The sequence below is a fragment of the Rutidosis leptorrhynchoides genome, chromosome 5, assembly GCF_046630445.1.
Source record: "Rutidosis leptorrhynchoides isolate AG116_Rl617_1_P2 chromosome 5, CSIRO_AGI_Rlap_v1, whole genome shotgun sequence".
Taxonomy (NCBI): Eukaryota; Viridiplantae; Streptophyta; class Magnoliopsida; order Asterales; family Asteraceae; genus Rutidosis; species Rutidosis leptorrhynchoides.
In genome coordinates, this window is record NC_092337.1 from 401,518,493 (window position 1) to 401,545,623 (window position 27,131).

The window sequence follows — 27,131 nt, forward strand, 5'->3', positions numbered from 1 at the left end:
TCTTTCTCGTCTTGAAAATCCCGAATTAGAAGTTCTAAATGAATCGGCTATACAAGACAACTTTCCTGATGAATATCTATTGAAGATAGATTATAATGAAATACCATGGTTTGCAGACTATGCAAACTACTTAGTATGTGGATTCCTTGAAAAAGGGTTGTCGTACCAAAAATGAAAGAAATTCTTTAGTGATATAAAACACTATTTCTGGGAAGATCCCCATTTGTTTAAAAGTTGTCCCGATGGAATAATACGCCGATGCATATTCGGAGATGAAGTTAGTCAAATCTTAAGCCACTGTCACACAGGACCAACAGGAGGGCATTATGGGCGTCAACTCACAGCAAGAAAAGTTTACGACGCTGGATTCTATTGGCCTACGATTTTCAAAGACGCGCACCTTCTTTGTAAATCCTGTGATGCTTGTCAAAGGGCCGGAAAAATAAGTCAACGTGATGAAATGCCACAAAATGTCATTCAAGTATGTGAAGTATTTGACGTTTGGGGTATTGACTTTATGGGTCCATTTCCAAAATCTCATAATAATCTCTACATTCTCGTTGCTATTGATTATGTATCTAAATGGGCGGAAGCACAAGCTCTCCCGACTAACGATGCACGAGTTGTAGTCAACTTCTTTAAACGTCTTTTTGCTAGGTTCGTAACACCGAAAGCTTTAATAAGTGATCGGGTACTCATTTTTGTAATAATCAACTTGAGAAAGTTCTCAAAAGATATGGAGTAACTCATAAAATCTCAACCGCTTATTATCCACAAACAAGTGGATACGTTGAAAATACCAACCGAGCATTAAAACGTATTCTAGAGAAAACCGTAGGATCAAATCCGAAGGAATGGTCCATGAAATTGGAGGATGCACTCTGGGCTTTTAGAACAGCCTACAGAACTCCAATTGGTACCACACCTTTTAAACTCGTTTACGAAAAGCATGTCACCTTCCAGTAGAAATTGAGCACAAAGCATTTTGGGCTTTGAAGACATGTAATCTTGATTTACATGAAGCCGGACATCTACGGTTAAGTCAATTAAACGAATTAGAAGAATTAAGACATGAAGCATATGAAAATTCATTAATCTATAAAGAAAGAACGAAGAAATGGCATGATAAAACAATCAGAAGTTCAAAAGAATTTAAAGAAGGAGACATAGTTCTTCTTTTCAATTCACGATTCAAGCTATTTCCAGAAAAATTGAAATCAAGATGGTCTGGACCATTCATAGTCAAAAGAGTTTTCCCATATGGAACAATAGAGTTAATAAATTCAAATGGGATTGAATTTAAAGTTAATGGTCACAGAGTTAAACATTACATACATGGTCCGATGGAAGTTGACAATGAAGCCAATCATAATTTCACCACCCAAGAAAACCCTCAGAATGAAAACATAAATATGTTATCAACAACACATGAAAAACCAAAATTGGAAGAAGGGGAAGCTTGAAATTGGAGTGATGAAGAAGAATTCCTATACAAACCTCCCATTCCAAGAAACGAAGAAAAATGTGAACAAGAAGTTCAAGTAGAAGTGAAAGAACCAAGAAAATATCACTTGGAAAAGGTTAAAAAACCAACTCTACTTACTAAAGTAGGAGACCCAGGTGAATTTATCATTTCTTCCTTGCTTAACGATGGTTCTATGTATAATGGACTCGCATATTTAGGAGCAAGTGCAAATGTTATGCCTCTTTCCTTATACAAAAGATTAGGTGTGGGTAAATTAAGACCAACCAGAATAGGTGTTCAATTATTTGATCAAACCATTAAACACCCGTTTGGAATAGCAAACAATTTACTTGTTAAAGTGGGAAGTTTGACCTTTGTTGCAAACTTCATAGTTATTAATATGGAGGAAGACCTTGATATTCCTCTAATTTTAGGTCGCCCATTTTTAGCAACCACCGAGGCATTCATTGATGTAAGTGAAGGTAGAATGACACTAAGGGATGGTGACAAATCGGTCACCTTTGTGAACCGAAAGTTTAGATCTCCACCAACCAAAACTGTTGAACCAATAAAAATGCCTAAGTGTGGGGAAGATGAAGCAACAACCAATGATGACCTGATAACAAAGAACCCCGTTGTTGATACGAAATTAGATGAACCCGTTTTTAACAGTTCAACGAAGAAACTTTATAAACGGATTCAAGATGCTAGGATTAAGGGGAACTTTAAGTTATGTAAACGATTAGTATCCAATTTTTCGCCTAAAGAAAAGGCAATGTTAGTTGAATTTGTGAAAGTTACAGAGGAAATCAACAATTGGCTTGAAGCAAAAGTCAGAGATATACAAGTTGTTGATAGTCAATTGAAAACGAAGTTAATCACAATTTCGACACCACAACTAACTAAGTGTGGGGAGAATCAAGTCTTTTTAAGGATATATATATTTCTGTTAGAGTTAGATTTTCTTTTTTCGTGTAGTTCTCGAGAATGGAATCCGAATGGTCTTTCCCTAGCAGACCCTAAAGAACTAGTCTTCTCCCTCCATTCTGAATTTTTATTTCTTTTAGGTTTTACGAGATGAAGAATTCCTTTGATCTGAACCATGGTCTACTACTACACGCTATGATTACTAAACGTAATAATAACATCTTTTCGAGTGAACTGGTATCATTTATAAGAAGCAAAATGGACGAAGTAAGGAAAGAACTCAGGAAAGATCATCATAAGATACATTTTGGTAAAGGAAAATCAAAATCCGCAACAAAAAGAAGAGCACGACACCTTGAAAGATGTCATAAATGCGGAAAATGGTCACATGAAGGTAAATTTTAGAACACTCAAACATATTCAAATACCAAATTTGTTACTCTATGCAGAGAAGGACCGTTCATATCTTTAGAAAAAAAGTTATTGAAGAATCGAGGTTACGCTTATGTAGCTATGGAAAACCAAATCACACGACTCTCCTATGAGTTGGCTAAAGCAGGTCTCTGAGAATTCTATCTCACAGGTAAGTATGTACAGTTTTTATTTTTATTTATTGCTTTTAACCTTTTGATAATAAACGCTGAATCGTTCACCATAAAGTATTAAATTGATATTCAATAAAATTATGTATGCGAAACCGAAATTATTGATATCATACAAAAATTTATTATATCACTGCGAAATTTACCGTTTATTCTTAAGGTATAAATATCTTTAATCAATCAATTCAAAATATTTCAGAAATTCGTCAGGAGTAAAACTAGGTAAAATAGCCGAAATTACTTTACCCAAAAGAGGGGCGTATATTTTTGATAAAATTTGATTGATTAAAGTGGGATAAAAGACCAAAAAGATTTTTAATTTTGAAATTTTTTTTTACCTTGTTTTTAAATTAATATTAAATTATTATTGTAAATTTTTAAAAATAAATATATTTAAGTTTGTAAATATTTTAAAAATTAATATTTTTAATATAAGTTTGTAAAATTAATGTATAAAAATATTAATGATATTTATATGAATTTTTAATTTTATGCATTTTAAATTTAAGTTTGGTGTGAATTTAAAAAAATATACTTTATTTCATTAAGTTAAAAATTTGATATTTAAAATTCGTCGTGAGTTGAAGACTAGGTCGTTGAACCGAAATTGCTTTACCCGAGGGCGGGACGAGAAATTTTATTATCATTATTTTTAATCTTATTGAATTAAAGTATGCCAAAAAACATAAAAAAACCCAAAAATCTTGGCTTTTAAAACGACGCTTAAAAAGTGACAAATTTTAAAATTTTGTCGAGAGACGGACTAGGACAACGATCCGAAACGCCCTCATTCTTAAAAGAAACAAATTTTTAAAATTTATTAATTTATGTTTTATTAGTTAAAGATTTTTATATTAAAAAAAAAGAATCAGACCCCATGTGATCGCATGGGGTTTCCTCTACAAACTCATGCGGTCGCATGGGACCAAAATGCTGGTCGGGAATAAAGTCCCAGCAAGCCGTTCTGTCTTCAACATAATACACACACACATTCACGAAAACACACACAAACACTCTCAAATTTCACCAATTTTTCATCAAAATTCACCAAATTTCTCCCAATAATCCGCTACAATCATGCCTTTTCTCAGATGGGGAAGCAAAAAGGTAAAGATTTCACCCCTAAACTCATAAAATTCCTAATTTTTGTGATAATTTCAATTATTTGCTATAATACTAATTTGATAATTTTTAGTGTAATTAGAGTTAAATTGTTAGTATATTATGTATGTACAACCTAGATTGATGCTATTTAACATGATTTGAAGCCTTAAACTTCAAAATTTTAGGAATCTAGGGTTTGTGTTCTTGAGCAATTTGGGGCTTTTTGATATAAACAGGTTATGGCCAATTTTTGTTATGAATTATTGCTAAATTAAGTAATGTAATATGTTTAGGTAGCTAAATGATCCAAACTTTGATCCTAAACATGATTTTTGAGAATTAAAGTGGACTTTTTAAGTCTAAAATTCACGAACTTGATTAAATTGATGTAAATGCCATTTGAAACTTGTTTAATTGTTAGTAATGGTTATTTTAACATGTTATTTGAGTTGAATGCTTATGAACTTTGTAAACATTTTCATATATGCTTATTTGAAAAAGTATAGAATTGATAAAAATATGAAAATGAGTATAAGTTTAATATGGATTAAACATGTTATTGTAATTGTTTTAATTTGTTATTTTGCTAACACTAATGCATATTTGGATGCACAAATTTTGTGTTTAATGTGTTTTGCAGAGAAATACCGATACTGATGGTGCATCATCATCATCTGGGCAACCTGCTCTGGAATCACAGCCAGAGATGCAATATCACGAATCAGAGCAACAACATGAACAACAACAGGAACAACAACAACATGATGATCAACATGTACCATACTATGAGCCGGATCCACAATTTTTTATTACCTACGTAGTATTTCCCGCTCATCATATAGTAGAACACCCAACAATTCATGAAGAACAGTTGTATCCCAATTTAAGGATTGATAGAAGTTGGAGAGATTACCCGACGTACCAAAGTAACAAATTTAAACTGGTAATGAAAAATGTAGAAGTACCGAGGGTAATCGATTGGGAGCCTTTAGAAAGGGTCCACCTAGCTAACCCAGTTAGGCAGCATCTAATCCAAAGGTATGGCTGCTCTTCTTTTTCCGATTGGAAACGTTTATTTACTACTCGTAGGCCTGTATATAAAGAGTGGTGTCTTGAGCTAATGAGTACTATAGCTTTCAATAAGGATGTAGATAGGTTAGACGATAAGAGTTTTCTTAGATTTTTACTTGGCCGTAGGATGTACAGAATGTCCATGCTTGACATGGCCAGGGCTTTACAAATTTACACTCCCGCCGAATTACTACTACCTGATTGTACAAATTTGATTTATCATGATGAGAGGGTAGATAGGAATTTTGACGCGCACGCCATCTGGAGGCGTATATCAAATTATAATGTTTTTACCGGGGAGGAAGACACTCCTATTTAGATATTAACAAAGCAGAGCTTCGTATTATACATAGATTTTTAGCTAATTCGATTACACAACGAGGTAACAACAAGGAGAAAATGACCTTACACGATTTATTTTACCTTAAGTGTATTCGAAACACTAGAAGCTTTGTTAATATCCCCTACTGTGTTGGTTTTTATGTCTAAAATGGTGGAAGGAATACAGGACGGGGGAATAATAGGAGGAGGTATTTTTGTTACTCTCATTGGAGAGTATTTATGTAGTGACCCGAACTTTTCCATGTTTATATATATATTAAATGAAATTGTTATTTACATGATTAAGTGTTTCCAACATGTTAAGCAATCAAACTTGTTAAGGCTTGATTAATTGAAATAGGTTTCATATAGACAATTGACCACCCAAGTTGACCGGTGATTCACGAACGTTAAAACTTGTAAAAACTATACGATGACATATATATGGTTATATATATAGTTAACATGATTTTATTATAAGTATGTATCTCATTAGGTATTTTAACAATGAGTTATATACATAAAAATGAGACTTTTAATTTAAGAAACTCGAAAACGATATATATAACGATTATCGTTATAACAACTTCTTACTAGGTACATATGAATCATATTAAGATATTGATACACTTGTTTAATTATGTTAAATGATAAGTAAATATATTATTAAGTGTATTAACAATGAAATACATATGTAAAAATAAGACTACTAACTTAATGATTTCGAAACGAGACATATATGTAACGATTATCGTTGTAACGGCATTTAACTGTATATATATCATACTAAGATATATTATATATCATAATATCATGATAATATAACAATTTAACATCTCATTTGTTATAATAAACAATGGGTTAACAACATTCAACAAGATCGTTAACCTAAAGGTTTCAAAACAACATTTACATGTAACGACTAACGATGACTTAACGACTCAGTTAAAATGTATATACATGTAGTGTTTTAATATGTATTCATACACTTTTGAAAGACTTCAAGACACTTATCAAAATACTTCTACTTAACAAAAATGCTTACAATTACATCCTCGTTCAGTTTCATCAACAATTCTACTCGTATGCACCCGTATTCGTACTCGTACAATACACAGCTTTTAGATGTATGTACTATTGGTATATACACTCCAATGATCAGCTCTTAGCAGCCCATTTGAGTCACCTAACATATGTGGGAACCATCATTTGGCAACTAGCATGAAATATCTCATAAAATTACAAAAATATGAGTAATCATTCATGACTTATTTACATGAAAACAAAATTACATATCCTTTATATCTAATCCATACACCAATGACCAAAAACACCTACAAACACTTTCATTCTTCAATTTTCTTCATCTAATTGATCTCTCGCAAGTTCTATCTTCAAGTTCTAAGTGTTCTTCATAAATTCCAAAAGTTCTAGTTTCATAAAATCAAGAATACTTCCAAGATTGCAAGTTTACTTCCAAGTTTTCTAAATCCATTCCAAGTAATCATCCAAGATCAAGAAACCTTTGTTACTTACAGTAGGTTATCTTTCTAATACAAGGTAATAATCATATTCAAACTTTAATTCAATTTCTATAACTATAACAATCCTATTTCGAGTGGAAATCTTACTTGAAATTGTTTTCGTGTTATGATTCTGCTTCAAGAACTTTCAAGCCATCCAAGGATCCTTTGAAGCTAGATCTATTTTTCTCATTTCCAGTAGGTTTATCCAAGGAACTTGAGGTAGTAATGATGTTCATAACATCATTCGATTCATACATATAAAGCTATCTTATTCGAAGGTTTAAACTTGTAATCACTAGAACATAGTTTAGTTAATTCTAAACTTGTTCGCAAATAAAAGTTAATCCTTCTAACTTGACTTTTAAAATAAACTAAACACATGTTCTATATCTATATGATATGCTAACTTAATGATTTAAAACCTGGAAACACGAAGAACACTGTAAAACCGGACATACGCCGTCGTAGTAACATCGCGGGCTGTTTTGGGTTAGTTAATTAAAAACTATGATAAACTTTGATTTAAAAGTTGTTCTTCTGGGAAAATGATTTTTCTTATGAACATGAAACTATATCCAAAAATCATGATTAAACTCAAAGTGAAAGTATGTTTTCTAAAATGGTCATCTAGACGTCGTTCTTTCGACTGAAATGACTACCTTTGCAAAAACGACTTGTAACTTATTTTTCTTACTATAAACCTATACTTTTTCTGTTTATATTCATAAAATATATTTCAATATGAAACCATAGGAATTTGATTCACTCAAAACGGATTTAAAATGAAGAAGTTATGGGTAAAACAAGATTGGATAATTTTTCTCATTTTAGCTACGTGAAAATTGGTAACAAATCTATTCCAACCATAACTTAATCAACTTGTATTGTATATTATGTAATCTTGAGATACCATAGACATGTATACAATGTTTCGACCTATCATGTCGACACATCTATATATATTTCGGAACAACCATAGACACTCTATATGTGAATGTTGGAGTTAGCTATACAGGGTTGAGGTTGATTCCAAAATATATATAGTTTGAGTTGTGATCAATACTGAGATACGTATACACTGGGTCGTGGATTGATTCAAGATAATATTTATCGATTTATTTCTGTACATCTAACTGTGGACAACTAGTTGTAGGTTACTAACGAGGACATCTGACTTAATAAACTTAAAACATCAAAATATATTAAAAGTGTTGTAAATATATTTTGAACATACTTTGATATATATGTATATATTGTTATAGGTTCGTGAATCAACCAGTGGCCAAGTCTTACTTCCCGACGAAGTAAAAATCTGTGAAAGTGAGTTATAGTCCCACTTTTAAAATCTAATATTTTTGGGATGAGAATACATGCAGGTTTTATAAATGATTTACAAAATAGACACAAGTACGTGAAACTACATTCTATGGTTGAATTATCGAAATCGAATATGCCCCTTTTTATTAAGTCTGGTAATCTAAGAATTAGGGAACAGACACCCTAATTGACGCGAATCCTAAAGATAGATCTATTGGGCCTAACAAACCCCATCCAAAGTACCGGATGCTTTAGTACTTCGATATTTATATCATATCCGAAGGGTGTCCCGGAATGATGGGGATATTCTTATATATGCATCTTGTTAATGTCGGTTACCAGGTGTTCACCATATGAATGATTTTTATCTCTATGTATGGGATGTGTATTGAAATATGAAATCTTGTGGTCTATTGTTACGATTTGATATATATAGGTTAAACCTATAACTCACCAACATTTTTGTTGACGTTTAAAGCATGTTTATTCTCAGGTGAATACTAAGAGCTTCCGCTGTTGCATACTAAAATAAGGACAAGATTTGGAGTCCATGTTTGTATGATATTGTGTAAAAACTGCATTCAAGAAACTGATTTCGATGTAACATATTTGTATTGTAAACCATTATGTAATGGTCGTGTGTAAATAGGATATTTTAGATTATCATTATTTGATAATCTACGTAAAGCTTTTTAAACCTTTATTTATGAAATAAAGGTTATGGTTTGTTTTAAAATGAATGCAGTCTTTGAAAAATGTCTCATATAGAGGTCAAAATCTCGCAACAAAATCAATTAATATGGAACGTTTTTAATCAAAGCTGATTTTTAATCTTTAAGGAGATTATCCTTTCTGGGGATCTGATTCATTAGTCTTATCAAGCTAATTTGCACGGTGCCCCCCCATTGTACGAGATAAATCCTTCTCATGGTTAGGATAAATCTGACCACCTGGCGACCCTGTTTTATGCTGAGGTCCGTGGATTTCCTGCTGATTTTAGTGTTGACTTTTCTAGATTTTTCGTCAACCTACAGCTGGTCTGAACGACAACTTCTTGACCTAAATCAAGAAGCGCGTTTCTTTTTTGGAAGACTTTACTTCCTTTAAATGATGGAATTGATTCATCGTGTAGATCCATCTTTCATTACAGTAAATCGGGTAAAATAGTTAATTTAGTCCAAAACAAAAGCACTTGCAATAAACTTTACAGAAACATGTGATAGATAGTTTTTAATTGAATAACTTGGTACATTCTCCCCACACTTAGTTTCTTTCTTTGCCTTTTTATTCTCCTTTATTCTATTTTAAATGAATTCAATCGTTTTAGGGTGTTTCTCAATTTATGTCCTTTCCGAGGTAACGATAATTTCGGTATTAACACCTAGTTTTCACCGTTCATAAATATATATAAACATGATTTTAAATTCATTTAGTTGAAAATTTTTCAAATTTTCATAAAACTTTACAGAAACATGTGATAGATAGTTTTTAATTGAATAACTTGGTACATTCTCCCCACACTTAGTTTCTTTCTTTGCCTTTTTATTCTCCTTTATTCTATTTTAAATGAATTCAATCGTTTTAGGGTGTTTCTCAATTTATGTCCTTTCCGAGGTAACGATAATTTCGGTATTAACACCTAGTTTTCACCGTTCATAAATATATATAAACATGATTTTAAATTCATTTAGTTGAAAATTTTTCAAATTTTCATAAAATTTGGCAAATAAACCAAGCATAAACCCGAGAGAATTTATAACCCTTCCACACACTTGAGATCATGCAATGCCCTCATTTGCATAAAATCAGACTATAATTATAAATTCATGAGGGTGATTAGTGTAGAAAAGTGATTGAAAATACCCAGTTTGTAATTACAAAGCTCATCGAATGATAGATGGCGCGCCTCATCGTTCATTCCTTCTTTTGTTATTTCACACATGTTTTTCTTCAAAAATGGTTGCTTTTCTGAACTGTTTGCTAATATTTGAAAATGCGTCTTTTACCCTAATTTATTATTCATGTTTATTTAACGAGTTATGCACTAACCCGAACCCCTAATTTAACGTTAAATGGGGTTAGACTTCCCCACACTTAGCTGACGACATGTGAAGTCGGTAGAATAAGTTCCACTAATTAGAATAGTGAGCCAGTTATTTACATCTCGGGTGGTATATATTATATCAATGGGTTTAAAGTTTAGACTCGCCCGATTGTCACTACTTAATTCTTTTTTAAGTGTAGCTTTTAGTAAATGGATATATCTCTTTTCTGGTTCTTGGTCAAATGGATCGATATACACCGACATACATATTTCTATAGGGTGGACAATTCCTAATATTTCCTTCCTTTTATTCTCGTGATCAAAGTTTTCACCTCTATTACCCAATTGGGTGAAATTTGAGGTGTCATTATCTATTACAGCTTGTAGTTCATTTCCGGTGGATGACTCGTCTATTGAGAATATTGGGTTGGAAGGTTGTGGAATGGTGAAGTTCGGTTTGGCCTCGGGGGTAAAATTTTCAACGTTATCGTTTTCCCAAGAGTACCAATTTGTCACCCTTACTTCTTCTTCATCATCCATTGATGGATTGATGATTTCGTCGGTAGAGGCTAATGTGTCAATATGTTGTGAAATTGGTAAGACTGAATAAAAAGTATCATCGGGATAGTTGGTGATTTCGGAGCTCTCGAATTCATCAAAATTTGATGATATGAGATTTTCTTGTACAATACTCCTCAGATCAACAGGTGTGTAGTCTGATAGAGTTTCAGCTTGCCGGTTTACAAACTCTCTCATTTGTTCATTTTGAGCATTGAGTTCTTCGAGTTTGATTTTTATATAATCTAAAGAATTTTCAGGCACATAATTTTCCTCGTCTTCTGGTTGTTGAGTTTGGATATATTCTTGGGAATAATCCCAATTTGAATTGTATTCTTCGTAATCGTTCCATTCAGGTTCCGTGGGTGCGTAATTTTCCATAGGAACGTAATAGTAACATTCCCATGTTGAGTGATAATCTCCACAGATTTCACAACCAGTTATTGTTTCGTCATTCGTGATCCAAGATTGACCGAACGAATTGTCATCAACACTCGTTTGAGAGTATTGATTTAATTGATTTTGGATATCAAAAAGGGTTTCCATAGCCTTGTTTTCAAAATTTTCCATTTTATTGCGATGGCCAAATTTTAGCTACAATGTGGTGCATTTACTAATTATCCTATTAGTTATAAAAATAGAAAAACTTATATAAGTTGTCCAATTAATAGACTTTTCTGCTTTTGCCCACGTTTCGAATAGCCAAAAGATGCAGCAGGGAGCCAGAACCCTTTAAATCGGAAGTTCACAACTCAGCCACTAACAAATCCAACTATTACTACGAAGCAGAAAATTGTCAACGTCCATTAATTTAACCACTTAAATAATTTTTCTTTCCGTTTGAGATATTAGATAAGAAATAGAGAAAATTTCTAAGTCCTAAAAACTAAAGCGTCGAGAAATAAGAAAGAAAAAGAATGCGCGTCGAAAAACGTTGAAAAATAAAAATAAGAAAATAGCGTGTCGTAACTTAAAAAAGAATTAAAAACTAAGAATTAAAAGTTGCGTCTAAAAATATTAAAGCTTAAAAGAAAAACTATATCACAAATGGTAATAACTTAAAAAGGTTCTAAAATATAAAAACGGCGTCGCAAAATTCTAAAGCACCTAAATCTTAGTCTAAAGAAAAAGCACTTAAGGGATTTTACGGCAAAGCCTAAAAATCTAGAAATAAAAATAACTACGGCAAAAACTATATCTTAAAACTAAATTCGAGCGAAAAATACAAAAATTACGCTAAAACAAATAAAAAGGTACAAAATATAAAATTAATCTTAAAGTTGTAAAAAGTACAATTTTTATAAAAATACTATTTTTATATTATTTATTTTATAAAACTATTAAGTTTATAAATTAATTAAACTAAATTAACTAAAAATATAAAATAATAAATAAACTAAACTAAATTATATAAAAATATAACCCTAATTAGGGTTTAATTTAAATAATAATAATAAAAACCCGTAATTAATGCGAATTCTGTGTGACCTGTATGGGCGGCTCCGCGAGTCGCGGTGATCACAGTTCAAAAACTCCGCGGGTCGCGGGGTATGAAATTTCAGATTAGGTGCAGGTCAAAATCGTTCGACAGGTTTTATTTTTGTTTTTTTTTTTTATTTTTTTTTTAAATTTTATATTGTTTTTCTAAAATGATATATAAATATATTTATACAAAAAAAAATATATAGCGTTTCGCCGAGCTCCCCGGCAGCGGCGCCAAAAACTTGATGTGGTAGCGTGGGGGTACGTGATAGTACTATATTTTACTACGAAATACGTTACAAATTACACAAGTTTTAATTATTTATTTACAAATGGGATATACCTAAACCTTGCTACAACACTATAGGCAGTGTACCTAATCGTAGAGTAGTATAGTTTTTAGTAAGTCCGGTTCGTTCCACAGGGAGCGGGCTTATTGCACACTATATTTTTAAACAACTATATTTGTACAAAATATATATAATTATATATAATAATATATAAAAGGGGGTTTACCGTTTAATGACCGGTTTGTCGATTTATATTTTAAGCGAAGCGTATAGTAAATGACGATATTTAAATAACAATATAAAATAAATAACAATAATTAAAATGACAATAAATAAAAGTACGAGGAAAAATGAAATAAAATATATTATGCTTATTTAAACTTCCGTAACCATGATGTTTGACGTGTTGATTTTAGTTTTATGCCCATGGGTTAATTGTCCTTTGTCCTGGATTATTTAATATGTCCGTCTGGTTTTTTGTCCATAACAGTCCATCAGTCATAAATATAAAGTGCGAGTGTCCTCGTCAAATTATCCTTATACCCGAAGTTAAATATTCCAACTAATTGGGGATTCGAATTGTAACAAGGTTTTAATACTTTGTTTAATGAATACACCAGGTTATCAACTGCGTGTAAACCAAGGTTTTACTACTTTGTTAGCAATTACACCAATTACCCTTGAATGTAATTTCACCCCTGTTTTAATTATTCTAGTAGCTATTAATCCATTCTCGTGTCCGGTTAAATGAACGATTATTCGTACATATAAATACCCCGCCCATCGTGTCCGATCGAGTGTATATGGTAATTTATAAGGATGCCCAATTGTAAATCTTTATATTAACATTAACAAACTATCATTTAGTTAAACAAATATAAAGCCCATTAATAGCCCATAGTCTAATTTCCACAAGTGTCGTTCTTTTGTCCAAACCCCAATTATGGTACAAAGCCCAATTACCCAATTTTAGTAATTAGCCCAACATCATGATTACTTCGTTTTAAATAAGCATAATAATAACTTAGCTACGAGACATTAATTTAAAAAGGAGAACATAGCTTACATTGATTATTTATCGCGTAGTGTTACACGGACAGAGCTTCGACTTTAAAACCCGTAAAATAACCTTTACATAACCCAAACTAATCTAATATAACACTAATCTATACTATATATACATATATATATTTATTTATATTATACTAGGGAGTATTATTATTATTATGTTATTAAACTCGGCAGAATTCGCGACCTTTTATAGGGATTCTGAAATTTCTGTGCTCCGCGAGTCGCGGCACTTTGTGCCTGAGAACTCCGCGAGTCGCGGGGATATGGAATACAGCTCACACCCCTTTGGATCTTCTTTGACGACGTTTTATATATATAAATATAAAATATAAATAATTAATATAATTATTTATATATTATATTATATTCTTGTGCATAGTAGACTTGTAATTTTAAGACCGTTGCGTCGGGCGTTGATAGTTGACTCATGTCCTGGTTCCAGATTTTCGAACGTCCTTGCGTACAAGATTTCTCCAAAATAGCAAAACCCTTGACTGCATTAACGCATAAAGGGAAGAAATTTGAATGGAAGGATGAACAAGAGAAGGTGTTTCAATTATTGAATAAAAAGCTAACTACGGCACCTATATTGTCATTGCCTGAAGGGAATGATGATTTTGTGATTTATTGTGACGCATCAAAGCAAGGTCTCGGTTGTGTATTAATGCAACGGACGAAGGTGATTGCTTATGCATCTAGACAATTAAAGATTCACGAGCAAAATTATACGACGCATGATTTGGAATTAGGCGCGGTTGTTTTTGCATTAAAGACTTGGAGGCACTACTTATATGGGGTCAAAATTATTATATATACCGACCACAAAAATCTTCAACACATATTTAATCAGAAACAACTGAACATGAGGCAGCGTAGGTGGATTGAATTGTTGAATGATTACGACTTTGAGATTCGTTACCACCCGGGGAAGGCAAATGTGGTAGCCGACGCCTTGAGCAGAAAGGACAGAGAACGCATTCGAGTAAAATCTATGAATATAATGATTCACACTAACCTTACTACTCAAATAAAGGAGGCGCAACAAGGAGTTTTAAAAGAGGGAAATTTAAAGGATGAAATACCCAAAGGATCGGAGAAGCATCTTAATATTCGAGAAGACGGAACCCGGTATAGGGCTGAAAGAATTTGGGTACCAAAATTTGGAGATATGAGAGAAATGGTACTTAGAGACGCTCATAAAACCAGATACTCAATACATCCTGGAACGGGGAAGATGTACAAGGATCTTAAGAAACATTTTTGGTGGCCAGGTATGAAAGCCGATATTGCTAAATATGTAGGAGAATGTTTGACGTGTTCTAAGGTCAAAGCTGAACATCAGAAACCATCAGGTCTACTACAACAACCTGAAATCCTGGAATGAAAATGGGAAAACATTACCATGGATTTCATTACTAAATTGCCAAGGACTGCAAGTGGTTATGATACTATTTGGGTAATAGTTGATCGTCTCACCAAGTCAGCACACTTCCTGCCAATAAGAGAAGATGACAAGATGGAGAAGTTAGCACGACTGTATTTGAAGGAAGTCGTCTCCAGACATGGAATACCAATCTCTATTATCTCTGATAGGGATGGCAGATTTATTTCAAGATTTTGGCAGACATTACAGCAAGCATTGGGAACTCGTCTAGACATGAGTACTGCCTATCATCCACAAACTGATGGGCAGAGCGAAAGGACGATACAAATGCTTGAAGACATGCTACGAGCTTGTGTTATTGATTTCGGAAACAGTTGGGATCGACCTCTACCGTTAGCAGAATTTTCCTACAACAACAGCTACCATTCAAGCATTGAGATGGCGCCGTTTGAAGCACTTTATGGTAGAAAGTGCAGGTCTCCGATTTGTTGGAGTGAAGTGGGTGTAGACAGATTACGGGTCCGGAGATAATACAAGAAACTACCGAGAAAATCATCCAAATTCAACAAAGATTGAAAACCGCCCAGAGTCGACAAAAGAGCTACGCGGACAGTAAAAGAAAAGATATAGAGTTTGAAATTGGAGAAATGGTCATGCTTAAGGTTTCACCTTGGAAAGGCGTTGTTCGATTTGGTAAACGGGTGAAACTAAATCCAAGGTACATTAGACCATTCAAGATTATAGATCGTGTCGGACCAGTAGCTTACCAACTGGAGCTACCTCAACAACTCGCGGCTGTACATAACACTTTCCACGTCTCAAATTTGAAGAAATGTTTTGCTAAAGAAGATCTCACTATTCCGTTGGAGGAAATCCAAATCAATGAAAAACTTCAGTTCATTGAAGAACCCGTCGAAATAATGGATCGTGAGGTTAAGAGACTTAAACAAAACAAGATACCGATTGTTAAGGTTCAATGGAATGCTCGTAGAGGACCCGAGTTCACCTGGGAGCATGAAGATCAGATGAAGAAAAAATACCCGCATTTATTTCCAGAAGATACGTCAACACCTCCAACTGCTTAAAATTTCGGGACGAAATTTATTTAACGGGTAGGTACTGTAGTGACCCGAACTTTTCCATGTTTATATATATATTAAATAAAATTTTTATTTACATGATTAAGTGTTTCCAACATATTAAGCAATCAAACTTGTTAAGACTTGATTAATTGAAATAGGTTTCATATAGACAATTAACCACCCAAGTTGACCGGTGATTCACGAACGTTAAAACTTGTAAAAACTATACGATGACATATATATGGTTATATATATAGTTAACATGATTTTATTATAAGTATGTATCTCATTAGGTATTTTAACAATGAGTTATATACATAAAAATGAGACTATTAATTTAAGAAACTCGAAAACGATATATATAACGATTATCGTTATAACAACGTCTTACTAGGTACATATGAATCATATTAAGATATTGATACACTTGGTTAATTATGTTAAATGATAAGTAAATATATTATTAAGTGTATTAACAATGAAATACATATGTAAAAATAAGACTACTAACTTAATGATTTCGAAACGAGACATATATGTAACGATTATCGTTGTAACGACATTTAACTGTATATATATCATAATAAGATATATTATATATCATAATATCATGATAATATAACAATTTAACATCTCATTTGTTATAATAAACAATGGGTTAACAACATTAAACAAGATCGTTAACCTAAAGGTTTCAAAACAACATTTACATGTAACGACTAACGATGACTTAACGACTCAGTTAAAATGTATATACATGTAGTGTTTTAATATGTATTTATACACTTTTGAAAGACTTCAAGACACTTATCAAAATACTTCTACTTAACAAAAATGCTTACAATTACATCCTCGTTCAGTTTCATCAACAATTCTACTCGTATGCACCTGTATTCGTACTCGTACAATACACAGCTTTTAGATGTATGTACTATTGGTATATACACTCAAATGATCAGCTCTTAGCAGCCCATTTGAGTCACCTAACACATGTGGGAACCATCATTTGGCAATTAGCATGAAATATCTCATAAAATTACAAAAATATGAGTAATCATTCATGACTTATTTACATGAAAACAAAATTACATATCCTTTATATCTAATCCATACACCAACGACCAAAAACACCTACAAACACTTTCATTCTTCAATTTTATTCATCTAATTGATCTCTCTCAAGTTCTATCTTCAAGTTCTAAGTGTTCTTCATAAATTCCAAAAGTTCTAGTTTCATAAAATCAAGAATACTTCCAAGATTGCAAGTTTACTTCCAAGTTTTCTAAATCCATTCCAAGTAATCATCCAAGATCAAGAAACCTTTGTTACTTACAGTAGGTTATCTTTCTAATACAAGGTAATAATCATATTCAAACTTTAATTCAATTTCTATAACTATAACAATCTTATTTCGAGTGGAAATCTTACTTGAAATTGTTTTCGTGTCATGATTCTGCTTCAAGAACTTTCAAGCCATCCAAGGATCCTTTGAAGCTAGATCTATTTTTTTCATTTCCAGTAGGTTTATCCAAGGAACTTGAGGTAGTAATGATGTTCATAACATCATTCGATTCATACATATAAAGCTATCTTATTCGAAGGTTTAAACTTGTAATCACTAGAACATAGTTTAGTTAATTCTAAACTTGTTCGCAAATAAAAGTTAATCCTTCTAACTTGACTTTTAAAATTAACTAAACACATGTTCTATATCTATATGATATGCTAACTTAATGATTTAAAACCTGGAAACACGAAGAACACTGTAAAACTGGACATACGCCGTCGTAGTAACACCGCGGGCTATTTTGGGTTAGTTAATTAAAAACTATGATAAACTTTGATTTAAAAGTTGTTCTTCTGGGAAAATGATTTTTCTTATGAACATGAAACTATATCCAAAAATCATGATTAAACTCAAAGTGAAAGTATGTTTTCTAAAATGGTCATCTAGACGTCGTTCTTTCGACTGAAATGACTACCTTTACAAAAACGACTTGTAACTTATTATTCTGACTATAAACCTATACATTTTCTGTTTAGATTCATAAAATAGAGTTCAATATGAAACCATAGCAATTTGATTCACTCAAAACGGATTTAAAATGAAGAAGTTATGGGTAAAACAAGATTGGATAATTTTTCTCATTTTAGCTACGTGAAAATTGGTAACAAATCTATTCCAACCATAACTTAATCAACTTGTATTGTATATTATGTAATCTTGAGATACCATAGACACGTATACAATATTTCGACCTATCATGGCAACACATCTATATATATTTCGGAACAACCATAGACACTCTATATGTGAATGTTGGAGTTAGCTATACAGGGTTGAGGTTGATTCCAAAATATATATAGTTTGAGTTGTGATCAATACTGAGATACGTATACACTGGGTCGTGGATTGATTCAAGATAATATTTATCGATTTATTTCTGTACATCTAACTATGGACAACTAGTTGTAGGTTACTAACAAGGACATCTGACTTAATAAACTTAAAACATCAAAATATATTAAAAGTGTTGTAAATATATTTTGAACATACTTTGATATATATGTATATATTGTTATAGGTTCGTGAATCAACCAGTGGCCAAGTCTTACTTCCCGACGAAGTAAAAATCTGTAAAAGTGAGTTATAGTCCCACTTTTAAAATCTAATATTTTTGGGATGAGAATACATGCAGGTTTTATAAATGATTTACAAAATAGACACAAGTACGTGAAACTACATTCTATGGTTGAATTATCGAAATCGAATATGCCCCTTTTTATTAAGTCTGGTAATCTAAGAATTAGGGAACAGACACCCTAATTGACGCGAATCCTAAAGATAGATCTATTGGGCCTAACAAACCCCATCCAAAGTACCTGATGCTTTAGTACTTCGAAATTTATATCATATCCGAAGGGTATCCCGGAATGATGGGGATATTCTTATATATGCATCTTGTTAATGTTGGTTACCAGGTGTTCACCATATGAATGATTTTTATCTCTATGTATGGGATGTGTATTGAAATATAAAATCTTGTGGTCTATTGTTACGATTTGATATATATAGGTTAAACCTATAACTCACCAACATTTTTGTTGACGTTTAAAGCATGTTTATTCTCAGGTGAATACTAAGAGCTTCCGCTGTTGCATACTAAAATAAGGACAAGATTTTGAGTCCATGTTTGTATGATATTGTGTAAAAACTGCATTCAAGAAACTGATTTCGATGTAACATATTTGTATTGTAAACCATTATGTAATGGTCGTGTGTAAACAGGATATTTTAGATTATCATTATTTGATAATCTACGTAAAGCTTTTTAAACCTTTATTTATGAAATAAAGGTTATGGTTTGTTTTAAAAGTGAATGCAGTCTTTGAAAAATGTCTCATATAGAGGTCAAAACCTCGCAACGAAATCAATTAATATGGAACGTTTTTAATCAATAAGAACAGGACATTTCAATTTAGGCGTAGATAGGGATCAAGGGGGTCCACTGATGGTGTGTAGGGAACAGGATGAGACTTTAGGATTGCGGGTCTATTAAGGTGTAAAGGTATTAAAGAGCAGACGCAATCAGGCAGTACCATATCAGGGCTCTCATCCACAGGTAGAGAGAGGTTCAGATGAGGAAATGGAGGAAGCGGATGACATTAGGGATGTCATTAGGGAGGCTGTTACTGACGTTTACCAGTGTATAGATGAGGTAGAAATGACAAACGAGGCTAGACATAGTCAGTACGAGCAGTGGTACGCCGAGAATGTGTACGAGCATTCCAGGCAACGACAGCATGATAGATGGCACTATCATCAGCATCAGATCATTAGCCAGCTATCATCTCAGGTACCAAATAACTACGTACCGACCCGACCTGCTTACTATCCGCCACACCAGCCCGATATGCGACCACCATTTACTATCTACGACCCCAACCAAGCCTATCAGCACACCTATAACCAACCGTGGAAATCGACCGACGACATGAACTGGAACCCCTATCCAGATTGATACAGTTCCCGTTGGTGATTTTTATCTTTTATTATTTTTATTTACTAATGTTTAAAACATATAATATTGTGATACTTTTATGTAATTTTTAACATTTTTTTATTTTGTTACTAATATTTCGTATTTATAATTTGAAAGTGGGATGTTAAGTCCCATTTCAAATTACCATGCATGTTATTATTTGTATGTATGTATATTGTCAATTGTACACAACATGGTAAAACAGCGAACTTTCAAAGACTGACATTAAGTTCAGCAAAAGCTACTAATTTTGACGACAAAACGAAAAACAAATGTGATGTAACAACAAGACGGAATGAACAAATGATGTGCACCATTTATCATTCAACAAACAAACGCCAATATGTTTAGAAACTTTGGTAAAATTTAATCATTTTTCTACGTTAATCACCCTCAATAATTTAAATTGTACTGATTTCTTGCAAATGAGGGCATTGCAAGATCTTAAGTGTGGAAAGGGGTTAAATTCTTTCGGATTTTTAAAATTTTAAATTTAAACACTTGGTTACCATTAAAAATACTAGTAACGCAGTAGTTGTATTAGAATCTAGTGCTCTCTGATAATAAAGAACAGCCCTAGTCTTATATACTGACTACCCAATTCTAGTAAAATTTTTCAAAATTTTCAACTAAATGAACTCAAGATTATGTTTATACATATTTTTGAACGATAAAACTAGGTGTTAACACCGAAATTATTGTTACCTCGAAAAGGACATAAATTAAGAAACAACTCAAAACGCTTGAATTCGTTTAAAATGGAATAGAGGAAAATAAAAAGGCAAATAAAGGAAAATAAAAGCCAAGTGTGGGAAAAATTTAGCATGTTATTTAGAACATATGTCACATATTTTTGTACAAATAATTGAAGATACTTTTGTTTTGGACGATATTAATCAGTTTTACCCAGTTTATTGTAATATAAATGAAATTTAAAAGGAAGTAAAGTCTTCCGAGAGAAAAATACACGCGCTTCTTGATTTAGGTCAGGAAGTTGTCGTCCAGACCAGTTGTAGAGTCTACGAAAAACCTTGAAAAGTTTTCTCGAAAATCAGCTAGAAATCCACGGACCTCAGCATCAAACAGGGTCGCCAAGTGGTCAGACTTATCCTAACCATGAGAGGACCTGTCTCGTACAATGGGGGGCACCGTGCAAAATAGCTTATAAGACTAATGAGTCAGATCCCCAGAAAGGATAATCTCCTTAAAGATCAAAAATTAGCATTTATGACTGATATTACTCAATCTTTGAGATTGACCTTAAAGATTGAGAATTCAAACTCATGGAATTCAATGATATCTAAACTCGAGCTTGAACGAGAAAATATTTTGATCAAATTACAAACCGATTTGTTTTCTGAAAGCCCATTTTTAATGCGTTCATTACCATTGAACGTAAAATCCTAAGAATTCACCGGAATTCATTAGGTCACCTGAACCAAATTGGGTGTTAACCGTAAGAACGGTGGTTTCATAGCATGGTCAAAGACAGGACCTTGTGCCAGACCGAAAAACTATAGGGTGATCTTTACTATTTGTAACATCCCATTTTTCCCGTACATATTTAAAGGTATAAACTAAATTATTAGCACGATTATACATGTTCGTTTATGTGATTAAATGAGCCAAAGTGTTAGTTTTTGAGTAAATGTATAATTATATTTATATACGAGAATGCGTGCGTATGAATATTTATAATGTGTCGAGATGGAGTTGAGTCGTGCGAGACTTAAGGTTGAAGCTAGGCGTACATAGGAAGTGTGAATGAGGTGTAATAGTTGTTTGAACCATCGTTTTGTGTTAAATGGTCGAAGTGACCAGGCTCAGGAAAACGCCGCGCCGCGGCAAATGGGTCCGCGCCGCGGCATATCAAGCGAACCAGGATCAGGAAGTGGGTTAAGGAGGGCCTATTTTCCCTTTATGTGTCGCGCCGCGATGATTAAGTCCGCGCTGCGACAGTTCTGCTGAACTGGTGTCAGACTTAGCTCAAATTAAGGGATTTTAAGGGGCAAAATAGTAAATTGACATGTGGATCTGATGGGAGCATTAACTCTCCACCACATATTCATTTATTTCATTTCCTTTTCCATTTTCTTTCCAATTTCTCTCCCAAAACACAAAACCCACTTAGTTTAATCTTGAGATTTGGAGTTGGAGATTTGTGAATCAAACCTAGGAGCGAGATTTAAAGTTGTTCTCCTTGTTACTAGCTACGAGAAGATAGTCTTGGTAAGTTCTAACTTTATGTTTTAAGTTTTAATTGGTTAAAGGCTAGGGTTTGGGTTACTAGAGATTTGTATGACCCATTTGAGGGTAAAATGGGTGAGTTTGGGTTATGTTGTTGTAATGAAACCCTAATAGCCACAATCTAGGGTTTTGGCCTTGTGATTTGGAGTTGTAAGTGCCAAATGGTGTTGTTAGTCACTAATGCACTTTAAGATTAATGAAAGAAGTGTAAATGGGTAAGTTTGACTTGATTGTGAATCTAAGAAATATAAAATGGGTCAAAATGTACTAGTTGACCTAATTAGATGAAATGGGTATGGATTGCCCTAAGTTTTGTATTAATTAAAGTTAATAGACTTTAATTCACTAGTCTTAGTGATTAAAGTCGAGTCTTGGCCATTTATGGGCGGTTGTGAGTAGTTGAGTCATTTAATGCAAATCGGGTCATTAAATGCTCAAGTGGGAGTATTGTGGTTAATCCCACTAGTTGTGAAATTAAATGTGCACTTAATGATTTAGGTACATTGCGTTGAAGCTCGGAAGTGCTAAATCATCATCCTTGTGATAAGGTGAGTGGAATAATTATACGTTCATGTATATGGCGTGTTTATTTGTGAATGTTATGGTATGAACCATGTGCCGGTAGTGCCATAACATGTATGTGATGGATATAGGATGTGAACCACGTTGTAACAACCCTCACTTTTCGACTTCTAAATTTCTGAATTAACCCTAGGGTTATATGTCTGACTATATGTATTAAGGGTTGTTATATACAATTAAATATTGACCGAATAGTAATTTTTAGTCAACAATGTACGCTTAAATAAATAATATATTATTAATTTATATAATTTGACATAATTTAACTAAGTATATAAACTTTGTATCACTTTTATTATTTAGTTAATGTATTATATATTTAACTATATAATAAATCCAATTATATATAAATGTAATAATATTTACAAACTTACTAAAGCTATAGTTTAATAATTAAAATCATAATTATTATTAAAAATACAAAATACCGAATTATTTATTATTTTTATGCAAAATTTGTATTTATTAATTAAATAAAAAAAATAAAAATAAAATATTATTGACAAATATTCTTGGAAAAACATTAAATAAATTTGTTTATTTACATAAAAAAATCCTTAAAATAAATAAATAAATAAATAAATTACTTTTTAATTAAAAATTGTAATGAAAAAACTACTTTTATTATTTTATTTTGTGCATTATCCCATGACCTAACATTTAATACTTTTTAATTTTAAAATCCCATTAAGAATTAAATATTTCTTTTCTTTTAATTATTTTATTCTTTTTACCTAATTTTTTTAAGTATAAATACCCCTCATTTCTCATTCAAACTCACACCAAAATTTCTGTCATTCTCTCTTTGAAGAATTACTACTAGTAAGTATTCTTTTCTTACTTTTTATTTTTTTTACTTTTTACTTTTTACTTTTTACTTTTTACTTCGATTATTATTTTTACCGAAATATGTAAATAATGTTATAAATTATATGCAATTAAAAATAAAATAAATAACATGTATACACTATTACTATTACTATCACATATAACCTACTACTTATATTGTAACATAAAAACATTTTTGGGATATGTATTAGAGATGTATAGATCTTCGAACTTTCTTGACGAATGGTTTCTATGAGATTTTAGGCAGAGGGTTTGGATTTCCGATTTAAAGGGTCCTATGGCTCAAGCCCCTAGATCTAAATTAGCCATTCGAAGGGAAAGGGGTGATTGGAAGCTTATCTAATACGGCAAGTATCCTAAAATGGAAAACACTGATAAAAGTAGAAACTCTTTAGTCATAGAAACTTAGTAAAATAAGAAACTTTCTAAAAATGGAAACTTTATAAAAATAGTAACTTACTAGGAATAGAAACTTAGTAAAACAAACTATACTTAAACACATACTTAAACTTAAACACGGGCAAAACACTTAACTACTCTTAAATGTCAATAGGTTGACTTTCCTGCTCACTCGTTCAACTCTTTATTCCGAGGAATAACTCTCTCTCTCTACTTACTAAGGTGAATTCATAGCCCCTCTTTATTGCTAGCAAACTTACTTACTTTTGGGGTGAGACACATGCTGTTTTTACTTTTTACAACTTAGACACAAGTACTAAACTACTAAACTGTGATATGTTGGGCTATGACCAGCAAGTCCCCAACCGACAAGTATGAACGATAACTTGTCACGGGGCAAACTTGAAAGTCTAGTCTAAATATCAGTACCAACTGTTAAAACTGTGCTATACCCGGCTATGTCCGACTAAGTCCCTACTGTGATATTTTTAATTGCTGCGACATTCTTAATTATTGGGGATAGGCCTATCGGGAGTAACGTCCCCGATACATTTGACCAAGTCATTGTATTACTTAATAATTAAATTAATCCGACAAGGACAGACACAACTTTTCATGGGGCAAACTTGAACGTTTAGTCTAAATATCACGCATTGGCATAACTTTTTGATCCTGCGGGAGATCAACTTTACAAACTAAATCTTGTGGTCTAAAACAACGACAAACTTTTTGTTAAACCTATGAACTTCACTCAACCTTTTTGGTCGACACTTTAGCATGTTTTGTCTCAGGTGCTGTTTGATTCAAGCTCTTATACTTACTGCTTATGTGATGCTACTTGGACATAGGATCAAGAGATATCGCATTTATTACTGATAAGGCTAAAAAGGAACATATATTTCATAGCAATATCCCTCCTAAATAATAGGTTTTCATATGTAATTGTATTATATTTTCATTGTAATTGTTTAAATAAATAATTGCGAAGACAAAAGGCGAAAACGAAGATTTGAAGACACAAACGTCCAAAAAGCTCAAATGTACAAGATATTATTCAAAAGGTTCAATTTATTAATGAAAAACGTCTAAAAATAACAAGAGTATAAGTTACAAAACGCAAAGTACAAGATATTAAATTGTACGCAAGGACGTTCGAAAATCCGGAACCGGGACCAGAGTCAACTCTCAACGCTCGACGCAACGGACTAAAAATTACAAGTCTACTATGCACAAGAATATAATATAATATATAAATAATTATATTAATTATTTATATTTTATATTTATATATATAAAATGTCGGCAAAGAAGATCCAAAAGGGTGTGAGCTGTATCCCATTTCCCCGCGACTCGCGGAGTTCTCATGCACAAAGTGCCGCGACTCGCGGAGCACAGAAATTTCAGAATGCCTATAAAATCTCACGAATTCTGCGAGTAAAAATAAGATAATAATAATAATACTCTGTAATAAATATATATATATATATATATATATATATATATATATATATATATATATATATATATATATATATATATATATATATATATATATATATATATATATATATAGTATAGGGTAGTTTTATATTAGATTAGTTCGGGTTATGTAAAGGTTATTTTACGGGTTTTAAAGTCGGAGCTCTGTCCGTGTAACACTACGCGATAAATAATCAATGTAAGCTATGTTCTCCTTTTTAAATTAATGTCTCGTACTTAAGTTATTATTATGCTTATTTGAGCCAAAGTAATCATGATGTTGGACTAAATATTAAAGACGGGGTAATTGGGCTTTGTACCTTAATTGGGGTTTGGACAAAAGAACAACACTTGTGAAAATTAGACTATGGGCTATTAATGGGCTTTATATTTGTTTAACTAAATGATAGTTTATTAATTTTAATATAAAGATTTACAATTGGACGTCCCTATAAATAACCATATACACTCGATCGGACACGATGGGCGGGATATTTATATGTACGAATAATTGTTCATTTAACCGGACACGGGAATGGATTAATAGTCTATGGACTTGTTAAAACAGGGGTGAAATTATGTACAAGGACACTTGGCATAATTGATAACAAAGTATTAAAACCTTGGGTTACACGCAGTCGATATCCTGGTGTAATTATTAAACAAAGTATTAAAACCTTGTTACAGTTTAAGTCCCCAATTAGTTGGAATATTTTACTTCGGGTATAAGGATAATTTGACGAGGACACTCGCACTTTAAATTTATGACCGATGGACTGTTATGGACAAAAACCAGACGGACATATTAAATAATCCAGGACAAAGGACAATTAACCCATGGGCATAAAATTAAGATCAACACGTCAACCATCATGGTTACGGAAGTTTAAATAAGCATAATATATTTTATTTCATATTTTATCGTACTTTTATTTACTCGCTATTTTATTTAACGTCATTTATTTATTATCATTTATTTTTCGCTACTTTAATTATCGTCATTTATATTTTGCATTAGGTTTTAATTGTAACTTAAAATATAAAATCGACAAACCAGTCATTAAATGGTAAACCCCCTTTTATATATTATCAATATAATATATTTTGTACAAATATAATTGTTTAAAAATATAGTGTGCAATAAGCCCGCTCCCTGTGGAACGAACCGGACTTACTAAAAACTATACTACTCTACGATTAGGTACACTGCCTATAGTGTTGTAGCAAGGTTTAGGTATATCCATTTTGTAAATAAATAATTAAAACTTGTGTAATATTTCGTCGTATT